General features: G+C 43.2%; 1 protein-coding gene across 5 annotated transcripts in view; it reads left to right on the plus strand.

Annotated features, from left to right (window-relative positions):
* The first annotated feature begins 11,964 nt into the window (after positions 1 to 11,964).
* The window catches only part of CREB1 (cAMP responsive element binding protein 1), a 64,752-nt gene continuing 59,945 nt past the window's right edge, over positions 11,965 to 16,771 (plus strand). For 4 of the 5 annotated variants that reach the window (XR_008553639.1, XM_037523929.2, XM_037523930.2 and 1 more), the window contains exon 1: positions 12,125 to 12,161. The gene's annotated coding sequence lies outside the window, so the exon portion shown is untranslated. Of the gene's footprint in view, positions 12,046 to 12,124; positions 12,162 to 16,771 lie in introns of those variants that run through there. The other variant, XM_054700024.1, reaches the window with a different exon arrangement.

Consider the following 16,771-nt stretch of genomic DNA (forward strand, 5'->3'; position numbering starts at 1 on the left):
GAAATTTTCAAAAAATAAAGAATACAAAATACAAGCTCCCTTCCAATTTTGTATTATTCATTTCTTTTTTAAAAAAGATTTTATTTATTTATGCATAGAAGAACTGGGGTGTAGGGGCAGGGGTGAGAGGATTCACCAGAGACAGAGTAGGAGCAGACCAGACAGATTTACCAAAATATACTGCTAAGGGGAGCAGTGGGAGAGACAAGACCAGATGTGGGTTAGCTTCCTGGCGAGGGATGGAACTCAGGCCGCAGCAGTGATAGTGCTGAGACTTAACACCTACGCCACCAGGGTAACAAAGTATTCCCAGCTACAGTTTGGGATGAACTGCCCTAATCACACACACATATACACAAACACAGGACACACACCCAACACAGAAGTGTACACACGAACACATCAGACACAGCACCACACAGGTCCTCAGATAAGATTGCTTCATTCTAACTTGATAAAGTTGCTTCATTCTAACTTTGCAAGAAAAAAAGCAGTCCTCCCATATGATATTGAACAGAACAATGTTATTTGAGTACATTGTTTCATTATATGTGTTTTGCTTAAATTTGTAACTAAATTTCCACCCATTCAACAAAATTAAATTTGTATTATTAGATTTTAACTCTTCATACAAAAAAAAAAGCAAAGGCAAAAATAGCAGTCTCCTACCACCTCCTCTGCCTTCTAGAGTTCACCCTGAGACAAGCTGTTTAATAATCCTCAACCCTGCCAGATAAGTTATCAATGCCAAGTCTGCCCTCCCCGCCAAATCTGACCTTCCTCCTGGAAGGCTCCTCTTTCTCCTAGGCTCTTGTCCTAGGATTCCCTTTACCTCCCTTTGAGATAGATTGTATCATTGTTCAAAATGTTTGCTGCTCCCGCCTTTGAGTAAGTTATACTTCCTCTCCCCATTGGCATCAGCCTTGGCCATGACTTGTGATGTCCCATCCTATGGAAAGATTTTACATCTCTCAGAAACCATCATATGACTTGCGTTATCCAATGACACATGTTACTTTAAGATGGAAGTTTGAGACAGAAGTATCATCTTTTCTTTCTGCCATAAAACTAACAGCGTCAGGGCCTCCCTGGTGGTGCAGGCGGTTGAGCGCAGCGCTGTGGAGCTGTCCACTGCCTCTGTAGTATGGGTTCGAGCCTGGCCGGCCACAGAGATACCCACATGGTGCGGCAGACCTCTCCTGTCTCGCCCACTGCTCCCCTCAGCAGTGTATTTCATCACTCTGCCTGTTCTGTTCCCTGCTTTGTCTCTAGTGAATCCGCTCACCCTCCCCCACATCTGGCCTATACCCCGGATCTTGTATGCATGAATAAATAGATCTTAAAAAAAAAAAAAGTAACTATTACCAAAAAAAAAAAAAAAAACCTGACAGTGTCCCATCAGCCTGGGTCTCATTGGGCAGGTGACAAGGAACAGAACTACATGATATGTTGGGTGAGTAAGAAATAATCCTATGCTGTAAACCATGGAGTTTGGTAATGTTTGCTACTGCATGAAAGCCTATTCTACCCAATACATCCTTGTTACCTTGTTACCTGGATCTTCTTTCTTGACTTACTCCCTCCTTTTGGAATGTATATCTTTTCCAAGTTTCTTAAAAAATTATTTGTGACAGGCAAAGACATAGTATGTCTGAAAATAACAGAATACTGGATTTGAAAGTTTTCCCTCCTAGTCAGAAAGCGTTGATAAATTGTCTTCTCTAACTTCCAGCTTTCACTGATGCTGTTGAGAAGTCCAGAGCCATTCCCAGACCTTTCTATGTACCTTCATCCCCTCCCCCAAAGCCTTTACGTTGTTTTTCTAACTGGCATTCCAACATTTCATGATTATATGTTTTGATAGAAGCCTTTTCAAAAGATTTGCATATCTCTTTCAAAATTAATGCTCATTTTTTTTTTAATTGAGGAAACTATCCTCTATAATTTCCCCCTTCAGATCATCTTTTTTTAAGAAATGTTTCACCAAAACACACATACACTACCCTCATAATGTGGAGAGTCAACATCCACCCCGCACTGAATGTTTAGACATACAGTATGACTACTTCTCCTCTCCTGCCCAACTTTTTGTTTTCCCTGGAATCAATAACTGTATTGTTCTTTTCACTTACTTAGTTTTCTAAGCACATATGACTAATTCAAATCTCCCTACCACTTGTTAAACTCTCATCTCAAAACACTCATACACAAGAATTTCTGTTTAGTTGGTTTGTTTTTGGGCTGAAAAAATTTCCTTAAATTCATTGGCATAACCCCAAAGAGAGGTCCTTTCTCTGCATTTCTCCACATGGGAGAATAATTTCAGTTAGCAGTTTATTAGCTACATTTATGTCTTAAATATTGTGTGAAATGTTCTGTGGGATCCCTTTGCACTCTCTTCTTGAGTTCTGCAAAAATGTGATGAAGCAGCCATAGGCTCTAATTCCTCATCCCTCTTCCGTAGGGTAAATTGGTTCTTCTTACAGGTACCCTTTCTGTGGGCACTTAAGTATCAGCTTCCTCCACTGCACCAAGTCAGTTACACTTCTACCTTCCATCCCATCTCCTAAACATGAATTGAATTCTCTCAACTACTATTGTCTCCTTTCCTGTTCATTTTGTCCTTAGAGGGTTGTAATTGTATTTTAGTGTTGCTATAAGAAATGACCACAAATGTAATAGTTTAAAACAACATAGTTTATTCTAAAGGCCTGAAATCCAAAGTCAGTCTCAATGGGCAAAAAGTCAAAATGTTGGCAGGGTTGCAATCCTTCAGGAAACTAGGTGAAAATCTGTTCCTTTGCCCTTTCTAGCTTGTCTGCATTTCCTGACTCATGACCTCATCAAAACAACCAGCAGAGTATCTTCCAACTTCTCCCCTTCCCTCCCCCTACCTGACTCTAACTCTCTTTGCCTCTCTTTCTCTGTGATGACAATGGGTCCATGCAAACATTCTATAATAATCTTCCCATTTCAATATCCTTAATTTAATCACAACTGCAAAGTCCCTTTTGCCATGTAAGGTTACATATTCATTGACTGCACGAACTGGGACATGAACTCTATGGGGGTAGGGAGGCGGGGTGATATTCTGTCTACTACAAGAATTCATACTTTTCTTATTACTTTATTGTGGGGTATCAGGAAAGAATAGAGCAAAAAGCATGAGTTCAGTCACCTTGTTTGATCAGGAGCCTAAATAGTATGTATCCTAGTTCCAATCCTTGGGACTCTTCTTATAGCAATTTCTGAAATAGATATAATGATAGCATTGGAATAATAATAAAAGTAACTAAATATCACAAAAGCCCTCACTCTGTGTATGCAAAAATGCCAGCCCCAGAAATGTTTCCATAAACCCAAAGTCTCACTGTTTGGAAGAGAAGTTGGCAAAGCAGAAATGAGAAGAAAATGAATAAAAGTGGAAACGAGAACAAAGGAATGGAGAGAAAAAGCTTTCTGAGGGAGGTGCATATGAAAAGATAATGGAAATAGGGCTGCTACTCAACCACAGTGGGGCTGCCCATGGACTCAGAAGGATCAGAGATGAGAACAGGAAGCAATACCATATAGGAAAAAGAGAAAACTGAATTTAGAATTGCAAATCCTAATTGAAACCCCAACTCTCAAACTTTCAGTTTGACATTGTGCAGTTCAGATAGGCATTTTGGTTCTACAGCTGAGGAAACTGAAATCCAGAGAAATTATCTCAATTTAAATTAGTACATATACATGGAAGATCCTAAGAGACCTCTATCACATAGCATTTGAATGTTGGTTAAATCTGAAGCAGAAAGAGACACTGATTGAAAACTAGCTTTATGGCAAAGGCAATGGTAACATAAAAACAAAGTCCAACAGCTGGAAGGCAGACTAAAAAAAAATATTTTCCATTTCTGAAATGATGAACAAATGTGGCCACAAGAAAATTCGTCTGAATGCATAACATGATTGCAGATAATCTAAAGAAATACCACTCATTCACTCAAAAAAACAATTTATTCAACTCTTCCAATGTGCCAACCATCATACTAGACATTAAGTAAGGATACCTCGATGAATAAGACAGACACAATGTTTGCCCTCCAGAGGTTTCAGTCTAGTGGGGATCTAGAAAATTAAACAATGTCAAGTGTGATAGGTACTTTGATGGAAACAAGAACAGAAATCAGGCACTAAACCACAGGAAGGGGTTGGCACAAGGGGGCAGGGAAACTAGGTAGGGCACTCAGTTATGGACCTACCCTTTAGAACTTAGCTGAATAGTAGGAGCTAATGAAGCTGACATGCTGGGGAGAGGTTTGGCAGATTGTTTCAAGGAGCCTATTCCTTTGCCTAAGAGGAGTTACAAGGTATCTTGGAAGCTAGTTAGCTTGAATCTTGTGTCATGCATGAAAATGGCAATAGGGCTGATGCCAGAAGAAAGTGCTCCTGCTACTATGTACTTTCAGATGATAGAATTACACTGATGGAATCAGAGTTACTTTTGCTTTCTTTTCAATGCAAAGTTCTCCCCCTTTTCATTCTATAAGGGGTGGTTAGAACACAGTGGTTAATAGTGAGGCTCTGGGCCAGACTACCTGGGTTCACATTCTGACTCTTGTCACTTACTTAGCTCTAAGTCCTCAGAGATATTTCTTCACCCTCCTATGCTTCATCTTATTCTTCTATAAAGTGCTCCTAATATTACTATTTTCCTCATTGGATTATTATGAGGTTTAAATTAGCTAATATATCGAAAGTATAGAATGACAAAGGCACTCAATAAAATTTTCACCGACTACTGGTTTTAACCACAAACCACTGACTTTTCTGAAATACTAGGATAAGATCCTATTTGGCTGTTTATATGCCTTTGCTTTCAGTCACAAGGAAGATGAATGCAGCAATACTAGTGGCTTACATGCTCAAAATAGAAATTAAAAGCAATCAGCATCTTGCTGCTCAGCTCTTCGGTTCTGTCTCTGGGACATGGGAAGATTAGAAAGCTTCAAAGAGATTCTCATCTCTTCCAGATTTTGTGAAACAGAGACCGAGATGGCACAGTGTGGCAATGCTGAAAGCAGCCACAATCTTGGCTTGAACTGCCATGATTCAGGCTGTAATACAGAAATTAATGTTTCTAGATGCAACCAGAGGTGACCAGGCTGAGGGGGGACCGGCCCTGGGACATATGCTAACTAAATGCCAGGAGATTAATATTAAGTTCAGCAGTTCAACTGTATTCACTTAGCAAATATTTGAGTATAAGACCCTGTGCTAGATGCTAAGGATACAGCAGTGAAGAAAGTACCTGCCCTAGAGAGGTCAGATGGACAACAGACACAATATATGAGGTAAGTAGGTGGCATACCAGGAAGTGATGGAGAAAAATTAACTAGCCAAGGGAGACAGGAAGAGCAAAAGAACAAAGAGAGAGATAGTCAAAGACGGGGAAAGTCCCGCAAATGGGGACATTTGAGCAAAAACCTGAGAAAGCAAAGGAACATGGAAATGTCTGGAAGGGACATTCTGAGCCAAGGGAACAGTACCTGCAAAGTCTCTGTTGGCAGAGTGTATTTGAGGGAACAGCAAACTCGCTACCATGACCAACCAGAGCAAGATAGGGGAAGAACAGCAGGAAGTGTGATTAGAAAGATAATAGGGTCTCATAAGCCTATATGCAAAAATCATGGCTTTTACTGAGTAAAACGGGGCACGACTGGATAGTTTTGAGCAGAATCAAGGTGTGATCTGCTTTATGAACAGGATCACCCCAGCCGCCATTTTAGTAGAATGAATCTTCGAAGGTTAAGGTGGCTGGTACAAAACTCTAGTCGGTGGCAGTGGTTTGGACCAAGACAGTCTCATGCGACCAGAGGAGCAGGGTTGTCTACTTTGAAGAGAGAGCAACAGGATTCGATTATAGATTGGATGAAGGCTGTAAAAGACTTACTGAGTCTGCCTCAGTAGTGGGAATTGTAGAGTTGCCATTAAATGAAATAGAGAAGGGTATGGTTATGCTACCATCAGGGTATTAAGGGCAGGGGAGATCAGTTTAGTTTCTGATATAATAAAATGGAGAGGTCTATTAAAACATCTAAGAAGTGAATGTAGTTAAAATTCTCCACTTGGATATACAAGTCTGTATTTGAGCCTAGGGAGTCGGGAATATATTCATCATATTTAAAGACTTAACACTTTAAGAAATAACCAAGGGTGAGAGAATAGAAACAGAAGAAAAACGTCCAAGGACAGAGCCTTGGGACATTCCAGTGTTAAGAAGTTAGTGAGCAAAGGAGATTGGGAACAGTGAGCAGTAGTGTAAAATGAAAACTAGGACAGTGAAGTCCCAAGTGAAGAAAGTGTACTGGGGAGGAGAAAGTGATCAGCTGTGTCAAATGCTGTTGAGAGTTCAAGTGAGAAGACTGAAAACTGGCATTGTATTAAGTGACCTGGAGAACAGTTTTGGTGGAGTTCTGGGGCAAGAGTTAGTTTGAGTGAATTTAACAAATAAATAAGAGCAAAGAAATTGGGACGGTGAATACAGAACTCTTTGGGAAATATTTACTATAAAGAGGGTAGGGGGAAAGACTAGCTAGAAAGGGAAGGAGAAGTAAAGAGTTAGGGGGATCCTGTTTAGGTAAGATTAATTTTAAGAAGCAATATATTAATTTACATGGGGAATATGTGTGAACAGACCAGTTATCTTCTCTTGAAAATAACTTGGAAAGTCCCATTGAAATCACAAGATTATTTAATAAACACCGATTACCAATCTACCTTGCACTGATTCCAACTATAAAGAGTTCATAGTGATGGTGAAAATTAGGTTCAAGAGCAGCAAGAGAAAAAAAATAACAGGAAGAGGAAGCCGTGGTTAGAGAAAAGCTCTCATATACTACTTTCTCCCTGAAGCCTTTTATAATCATCTCATAAGACCTTCCCCCTTTTCTGAACCTGTCTCAAGACACGTAGCTATCTTTTTTTTTTTTTTTTGCAAATGTATCACAATTTACTTATCCACTTTTCTAATGGACATTCATTCAAGGTTTATACAATTAAAAACAATACTACAGGGCCTCCCCAATGAACTTTGTGTACATGTCTCCTTACCAAGAATTTCTATAGAACAGAAAACCCAGAGACTGAGTTAGTGTCTAAGCATCTCCAAATAAACTAGATATTGCCAGACCATTCTCCAAAGTAGTAACAAGTTTCGTCAGCAAAAGTAATAGTCCATTGCTCCAAACTCAACAACACGTAAGAGTCAGAATTGTTTTTCATTTGTACCTATCAGACAGCAGTGAAATAGTTATCTCAATGTTGTTTTAATATGTAGTACTTTATTCTGGGCTAGGCTTTAAGGATGAGTTTATAGTCTAGCAAAGTATCTAAGAATGTTAGAAGAAAAGTATTTATTCTTTCCTTTGCTGCCTCTTACATTTTTGTAAGCTATTGCTATAAACCATTTCCTGTGAGAAAGTCAGCTTCCATCTTTAATTTGGAGAATCATCCATCTTCATGCATGTATTTTGTCATGGCAAACTGTTGATGATTAGTGAAGGGCATACCACCAAGCACCGCTCTCCCAAATCGTAAGGAAAACCTCTTATGGTTAAAATAAAGGCAAAATCCTTTACGGTACCATTAGCCTTTAACCATTCCTACTGATCATGTCCAAATCCCAGCCCACTTGATTTTTAGGGTGTCTAAGGCAGATGTTAAGGAAGCTTTCCCAGTGCCACTTTGGGGCAGGGACACAGGGTGCTGGGGACCAAGGCCTGCCTTCCTTTTGGATTCCATCTTCAACCAGCCCACCAACAAAATGAAGAGAGCAAGACACGTATCTATCTTGTACTGTCAGTTATATCCATGTGCCCTTCTTCACTTCAATCTCCCCAATACTGAACATGTTCTCCAACTGAAAAATTAAGTCCAAAATGTGGCTCGCTTCCAAGCTCCAGAGACCAAAAAAAAAAAAAAGCAGGGGAAAAAAGGATGTTGAAAATTTGACAATTCTAATTCATTTCCATGGTTTAGGGAGCTGCTAGAGCAGAATACATGAAACTGGCAGACTAGATCTCAAATCTGGAGTCTAGCCAAAAAAGATTTAATGAGGTTACTTGCACTTGAATAAGTGAGTGAGTAAACAAAGACCTTCTCAGGTGGGAACAGAGATCAGGAGAATAGAAGTCAAGGAAAATACATAATTTCACACTGACTGAGGCCCACTAGGTTGACAGTGGGGCACAAAAGGTGAGGTGGGCTTGCCATCATAAAGCACCTAGATGTTAGCAAAATACCTAGGACAGAGAGTGATAGGTCCTAAATGAAGGATGGTGTGAGCAGGAAGGAAGAATGTGAGGAAAGTTTAAGATGAATAAAATTTTGGACCTCCCTGGTGGGCTGGGGATAAGTCCCAGTACTATCACCCCTAAGGCCTGAGTTTGATCCCCGACCAGGGAGCTAACCCACATACCACATATTGCACAGCAGACCTCTCCTGTCTCACCAGCTCCCCTGCTCCCCTCAGCAGCGTATTTCAGTAAATCCACCTGTTCTGCTCCCCACTGTCTCTGGTGAATCCTCTCACCTTCAAGCCTCTAGCCTATACCCAGTTCCTCTATGCAAAAATAAATGAAAATCTTAAATAAGTAAATAAATAAAATAAAAATACCCATGTTTGCTGGGTGGTAAACACAAGGTATGAGTATAGTAATTCTCAGATTTGGTATCATGTACATGGCTAAGGTTTGATGAGCAAGGAGATGATGAGCTCAACTTTGAAAACGTATTTGACGTGATAATGAGATAGCCAAGTAGAGGGCAGGCAACATTTTTATTAACACTTATTACATGGCAAACACCGTTTCGAGTACACTTTACAAGAAAGATCGCATTTACTCACACTAACATTATGATGCAGGTTCTACTGTCATCCCTATATTTCACAGATGGGAAAACTGAGGCACAAGAGTGAACTGAGGCCCAGTCACACAGCTAGTAAATGGCTGAGTCAGAATTTGAACTTGGATTCAAATTATTAAGTAATTGCACCCAGAACCACATGGATATTACTTATCAATAAATAAGTAATGAGCACCATTACACTGTAGGCACTAGAGGTGGGAAAGAGGGAGGAAAGCAGTTGTGAGGAAGACAGACACGGAACCTACATGCACGGACGGCCTGTGAACATTAAAAAAATAATACAGTCAGCCCTCCAATCCCTCCCCCGCCGCCCCCCCCACACCACCACACATACAGCCTCCACATCCATGGATTCAATCAACCTTGGGTCAAAAGTATACACTATGTGTTTTAGGCCTGGTATGGTTGCATCTGTGCCGAATGAACATGTATAGGCTTTTTTTGGTCATTGTTCCCTAAACAACAAATATTTACATAGCATTTATGTCATATTAGGTATTAAAAGTAATCTAGAAAAGATGTAAATTATATAGGAAGATATGCATAGATTATATGCAAATACCATACTATTTTATAAGGAATTTTAACATCCTTGATTGGGGGGGGGGGTGTAAAGGGGAAAGGAGAAGCAGGTCCTAGAACCAATTTCCCAAAGAGACTGAGGCACAGGTACACAAGCAGAATAAATCAGAAAAAAAAAAAAAAAAAAAAAAAAAACCTAGTAAGTTACAGTTAGGTAGGAGGGGTTTAGTAAACAAAAAGAATTCCAGGGAAAGGGAAGGCATGTGTAAATGCTTTGAGATGGGAACCTACAAAAGAGAAAAGAGACAGGAAAAAATAAAAAGTCTAACAAAGCTAGAGTATAGACAGCCTGGGGAACAGTTGCAGAGGTAGGGGAGAAAGACAAGCCAAGAGGATGGAAGGCCTGGTCTTCAAGATAAGGAGCTCAGACTGTGTTTGGTCAGCAAAGGGAAGGCACTGAAGGAATTCAAGCAGGGTAATGGCTGGATCGGATTTGTATTTTTAAAAGATTACTCTTGCTGCAGTATGGCAAATGGATCAGAATGAGCCAAGGGCAGTTTGGGAGGTGGATGGTGGTTTATTATGGAACTGCATGCAAAAGGAGGTAGCACCCCATGGTGGGATGAACAAGTGTGGCCTTACGAACTTTTAGAGAGAGAAGGCAGACAGGTCTAGATGATTTTGATGTGTCACAAGTAGCCTAGGTTTCTGATTGCTAAGAGGTCCTTTATTTAGTTGAGCTTATTTAGCCAGGGTTTGGAAGGGAATATGACATACAGGTTGCATTCCACATGCACCTGTCATCTAATGAAAATATAGCAGAGGCCACTGAAAACATAAATCAGGAATTCAATAAGAAGATAGATCTAGGCTTGAATTATGGGTCAGAGAGTCTTTGACGAGAGTCTTTGAAGCTACTGGAAGATGAGACCGCCTAAGAAAGGCAATACTATGGGACTGAAGCAGAGGAGCAGGACTCAGCTCAGCAGAACTCCACCATTTAAGAGTAGGTAAATTAGAAGGTGGTTGTTAAAGAGTAAGCTGAGATGAAATGACAACTTTGATAGCAGAGTGGGGGGATGAGCATATCTGAAACAGGGTGTGGTCAATAGTTGTCAAATACCGGGCTGAGATCTTGAAAGGTGAGGAAGGAGGCTTGTCTGACAATTCAGAGCTGCTCCACTTGAACAGTCGCAAGAGAAGTTAGGCTGGAGAGGGTTGAGGAAGGGGGACAGGAGAGGTAAGAGACAACTGCAATTCTGGCTGTAAAGGGATTTGAAGAGTCAAACAATCTTTGTAAATAAATGAGAGGCTTTGGCATGTTTGAATACTAGAGGCCAAGAAGGAAAGGTTGAAAAAAACGAGGGCACTGGGGGGCATCCTCTTCAGCCCCAAGTCCCTGAAAGAGCAGAAGGGGGTTTAGAACACCAGGTTAGCCTCTTTCTTTGTATTCGAAGTCAGCACGGGGCAAAAGGTCAACTAAGAATGCTCTCTGTCAACTTTCTAAATATGTGTTGGCTTTGAGGGCCAGAAAGAGGGTCACAACAGACATTCAAGGCCCCGGAAGGGGACTGCAGAGTTTAGGAAGAACCAAGAGTCAGTCGCACGGCCTTGAGCGACCTATGAGAGTGCAGTTTCCAGCAGCTTCGGGGCAGCGGAAATAACAGTTCAGAGTGGGAGTGGGTGGTGAAAAAATGGGTGCGGTGGGTGCAAAACCGGCTGTGAAAAGAAAGCGTCGCAGGACGGGAAAAGGCGGGCAGGCGGGGAGGGTTGGCAGGATGGGGGGAGCCCGTTTGAGGGTGCAGAAAAGCAAGCTCGGTCAGTGCGGTCACAGCAGGGAGGTAACCCCAGGGCCCGGGCTGCCTGCACCGCGGTTTGACCCAGCGAGGTTTGACCCCGCGAGGTGCCACAAGTCCCCAGGTCTTTGCACCCCGGGCCCTCCCCCCCCCAAAAAAAAAAACCCCAGCCCCGCGGGCGGCCAGGTTGCTCCGCGGATGCTCGGGCCCGGCGCGCCCCGAGGCCGCAGCGCTGCAGCTTCCCCGCGGCCGGGCCCGGCGCCTGCAGAGCCGCAGCCGCCCCGCGCCCCGCGCCCGCCCGCCTCGCAGACCCCGGCGCGTCCCCGCGTCCCGGCCGCGTTTCGAAGTTCCCGGGCCCGCGGCCGCCGTCCTGGAGCCCGCCGCTTACCGCCGCGGGGCAGGGCGGGGTTTCCAGCGAGCCGTCCGCGCCCGGGGACTTCCCCCGCCGGGCCGCACACAACGCCCGCTTCCTTCTTCAGGTTTCCGCCGCGGCTCGCGAGCCCTCCGAACGCCACGGCGGGGCTCACACCCCTCGGGCCCCCGACCCCGCCGCGCCCCGGCCCACCTCCGCCGGCCCCGTCCCCGCGGAGCCCCGGCGCCGAGCCGGAAGGAGCCCGAAGCCCTTCGGCAAGTTCCGCCGCCGGCGCGGGGGCGGGGTCGCCCGCGCGGCTCGGGGCCGCGCTCGGCTGTTTCCGGACGCGGCCGCTGCGCACTCGGCACTGGGCGGCGCTGGCTGGCTCCCTGGCTGCGGCTCCTCAGTCGGCGGCGGCTGCTGCTGCCTGTGGCCCGGGCGGCTGGGAGAAGCGGAGTGTTGGTGAGTGACGCGGCGGAGGTGTAGTTTGACGCGGTGTGTTACGTGGGGGAGAGAATAAAACTCCAGCGAGATCCGGGCCGCGAACGAAAGCAGTGACGGAGGAGCTTGTACCACCGGTAAGAGGAGCAGGAGGAGGAGGCAGGAGCCCGAGAGAGCCGGGGGGACGGCGGGGGGACGGGGAGGCGCCGGACACCCGCGCTCGGGGCCTTCCCCTCGCAGGAGGGGCCGCGGCAAAGATGGAGCCTCCGCCCGAGCCCCACAACATCGCCGCCGCTCGCAGCGAACAAAGAATAATGGCGGCGGACTGGAGCCAGCGGCGGCCCGGCGGCAGCGACTCTGCCTGCAGCCAGCGGCGGCGCTCATGGCGGGGGGCGGCGGGCGGCGGGCGGGGTGCGAGCCGCGGCCGGGGGTGTGTGAGGGCGGCCGGCCGCGGCGAGCTGGCGCCCGCGTTCCCGCCGCCGCCGCCGGGCCGGGCGCGGAGCCGGAGCCGGAGCCGGAGCCGGAGCCGCCCCGGGGGAGGCCGCCCGCCCGCCGGCCCCGGCCCGGCCCGGCCCGGCGCGGCCCCCCGCGCCGCCCGCCGCGCCCCCGGCCCGGCCCGGCCCGGCCCGGCCCGGCGCCCGCCCGCCCGCGGGGGTGGACGAGGAAGCGGGCGCGGCGAGGGCAGCGGAGGTGAAGGCGCCGGCGCCGGCCCCGCGGCTCGCCGGCTGCCCGGCCCGCCGCGCGGGGGACGCGCCGCCGCCGCCGCGCCGGACCCGCTCCCCGCGCGCTTTGTGCAATAAAGTTCGAAGCCCAAGGATTCCTCTCGTGCTGTATTTTATTCCCGCCCCGCTGGGGAAGAGCGGTTCTGGGTCTTTTCTGCTGCGCTGGGAGGAGGAGGACGCAGGGTTTTTCTGATCATTTTTTTTGTGGGGGGAGGTCTCTTCCTCGCCTTCCTCCCCTTCCCTGAAGTCGTGGAGATGCAGGGTTTGGGGGGGAAGGGGGTGCTCGGAAGGACGTTGGGAAGAACTTTTTTGAAAACTATGGGGATCTTGCAAAAGGGAAGCTGGTGTTCGAAAATAGTTTCGGTTTAACCCTTTTCTGTAAGGTAATGATCATTGGAGATTTATCATTCTGAAACACGGGGTGCGGGCGGATTCGTTAGCCCAGGGACTTTTGTTTTGCATCACTTTTTAATTTTTTTTTTTGTTTTTCTTTTTCTTTTTCTCTTTCTGGCGACTCATGCCAGCAGCTTTGGGGTTTTGGGTTCTTGGATTCTCCGCTTACCCCTCCGCCCCCCCCCTTCTCCCCCACATATTTCTTTCCAGACTTCAAGAAGAGATTAATACTAATTCTAAAAATAGACGTTTCAAAGTATCCGTTATTGGTCTCACTTGCAGTAGGCAACCCCAGCCTGGGACTAACAATAATTTAAGGCACAGGCTGATTTTTTTCTCCTCGCCTGTTAGGAAAAAGGGACCGCACGAGAGTCATCGGCACGTTAAAGATTAAAAGACCATTTTTAAAAGGCCCGGAATATGACCTATGGTACCGTCTTAAGAAGTTAGAATTAATTTCTAGCCTCAGGTCTGCCTTCTAAAGGTTGAGTATGAAAGATACTTTGGGTGGACGGTTACTGAGATCTTTTACCGTTCATTTCCTCATGTAAAAGTAAAACCAAAAACGGTTATTCTCGGTGATGCGGGGATGAACAGGTTTATCTTTTTTTTTTTTTTTTTTTAAATACGTGCTGTATCTGTTACGGTATGATAGAATTCATGTTAGGAATAAAAATTGATTGGTAATGGAAGCATTGTATTCTCATTTTTCTGTATCCAAATTACTTTGCAGACCCTGTTTTATTTAAGTATTGGAAGTCTTTAACAAGACCCACATTAGCAGTTTGTTCTTGCTGAGAAGCTTAATTAAGAAGCTGCAGTAAAGAGGTTTTTTTAAATTAAAGATTAGGAAAATTTTATTTCTAAACACTGAGGAAATGATATCATTATTGATGGCACATAACTGTTATTTCCTGAAAAATGATTTTCTGCAAGCCAGCATCGGTAGAATATCTTTACCTTTACAGTGAAAATATGACAAAAATTCTTCTTGAGGAAAACTGAAAATCTGATGGATTACTTCTTAGTCTTATCTAAAATATCTTTGAAATTTTATTTAATTCACAGATATATAACAGTTGCATGTCAGATTTTGCAAACTTTTGTGTTAATACTTGAATATTCTCTTGAAGCATGGTACTGCATTGTACTTATGCCACTTCCCAGGGATCAGTAAAAATTATAGTTACATAGTCTTGGACCTTTTTTTTTTTAAATGGAGACAACGAATTCACAAAGAATGAATCTTTGACACAATTTGATTGAAAAATGTTAAAGGAGCTTCTGGAATTTAAGACTAGTGTTACTCCTTTTGAATGATTTTTTTTCCCACTTGAAAACTGAAGGAAACTTAGAAATGTGAGCCATAAAACGACACCTTTCTGCACTCTCAAACTCATTTTATCAGATCTCATTAATGGGAATTTTCATTTCTTCATAGAGAAGTAACTTTGTGTCTCCCTGTAAGACCAGTTGGGTTTTGTTTTAGAGGTTATAATAGTACCAAGTATGTATTCTCCACTTAATCTAGCTTGAAAATTTTTCCTCCCCCTCCCCCCCACAGTGGAGAAAATTACTGTAATATTTACAGTGTATCACTGAAATTTATAATTTTATTTATTCATTAATATCAGATATAGTTTCACAGGCTTATTTATAGCCAGCCTGGGATATATAGTCTTATAAACAAATCTTTATGTACAGTGTTACCTTTTTTCCTCAAATTTTATTGGTCTGTCCATCCTTTATGTAATTAGGTAATTTGGGGGGTACTGCATAGTGTTACCTTAAGTGGTGGCTGCTTTGTTGAAAAGTTAGCACACAAATCTGAATTTAAGGCTGTAGTAGATAGGGGAATGGGAAAGCAAAGATTTTTCTTACTCAGTGTACTACAGTATCACTTTAGACAACAATAATTTGTGGTAAATCAAATATTTAACACTACTTACTGTGACAGAGAATGCAGTTAGTGGAAAGAATTTAGGTTTTGGAATCACAGGCCTGAGTTTGAATCCTGTTGGCACTATTTGTCATGTGCCTACTTTGGGGAATTTTGTGGCCTACCAGAAGTTTCTTAAGCTCTCTCAGCTTCAGTTCCCTTATCTGTTGAAATCAGTATAATATCACGTACTTTATAGGATTGTGAGTTGGTATAAAGTATCTCTTCTGGGACTCAGTGATACCTATTCATTTTTAAGCTTTATTACTAACTTCCTATCTGTGGGACCTGGGACAAGTTTCTTCTAACTGCTTCAATTTCATTGATCATAAATGTATAGTGTGTACCTCATTGAATAGGGGGTTACATAAATTAAAACATAAACTGCTTAAGTACATTAATATATATTAAATGCAGTCATATCACAATGTTTCCTATTATTTTTAAAAGTATATATTATCATCACTATGTTCAAATACACTCGGCCAAAAGTTTTGATGAATCCAAAGATAAATTAACTGTCTTACCTCTCCTCTGAAGGAACTTTGGGGGCATCATAACTAATAAAGCGGAATAATATATTAGAAGAAAGCAGTCAGAGGAAAGAGGGCACACACATGGTAAAGTAGTAAAAGGAAGGGGGTTATACATAGTTTTATATTTCCAATTTTATTTTTGAATAATTCATTCAGGTAGTTTATAAGTCAAAACATGCACAATGTGATAACACAGAAAATCATGTGGGCTCCCCCCAGTCACACCAATTTCTTCTTTATGTTTTCAGAGACATTTTATCCATACATAAGCTAATACGTATGTACTCTTCCTACTCCCTTCTTTAATATAAATGGTCGTACACTATTAATATATGCACTGTCATTTCCTGTATCTTTCCTTTTTTCACTTTACATGGCTTAGCAGTTGATTTGTTATCAGTACTCTAAGTACCTGCTTCATTCTTTTAATTAGGCACTTGGTCATACGGATGTACCAGTATTAACCAGTTAGCTTGAAATTTTTTTTTTTTTTTAGGTCTTATGTGACCTTTTCAACAAAGAGAATTTACCACTTTGCCTTTATTTCTTTAAATGAAAGACATTTTATTTGAATGAGAAATACCGGTTTGCTGCAGGAAGTTGTTATTTGAACTGCCGCATTACCTCTTTAGCTCCAGTTTTAAAAAGTTTCAGTGAAATAATCAAGATGTGAGTGAAGAGGCAAGGAAGTTGTGTAAGAATTAACTCACAAAATGATTTAGTCTATCTCTTTGAGATTTCTTAAAGCCCTGAATGACTACTTCCTTCTGTTACTTTTTCAGCCAAAAAGATCTTCATGATTTTCTTTCTAAATGAGAAGGACATCTCATTGTAGTTGAGTTCTATTTTTTTAAGCAGTTCTCATGGGATATATTATTATCCAGTAATGCTGATTAGTGTGCTGGCTTTCTCCCCAAGTTTATTTTTTACATACTTATTAACTTACTTTTTGATTTTCTAGTATTATTGTAATTTATCTGAGTGTTACATTGTACATATAAATAATGAGTTTCACCTATGTGATTGTCTGCTGCGATTATACACTTTACTACTTAGATGAATTTTCTTGTTTTTTATGCTATGGATTACTCTACTGATTGGACCATTTCAGCTAGAGCACAAAACAAGTTCCAGTATCTCTAGTTTTCTTTTTTGGC

Source organism: Talpa occidentalis, unplaced genomic scaffold (assembly GCF_014898055.3).
Source record: "Talpa occidentalis isolate TD23 unplaced genomic scaffold, MPIMG_talOcc4v2.1 talOcc4.3, whole genome shotgun sequence".
NCBI classification, from domain to species: domain Eukaryota; kingdom Metazoa; phylum Chordata; class Mammalia; order Eulipotyphla; family Talpidae; genus Talpa; species Talpa occidentalis.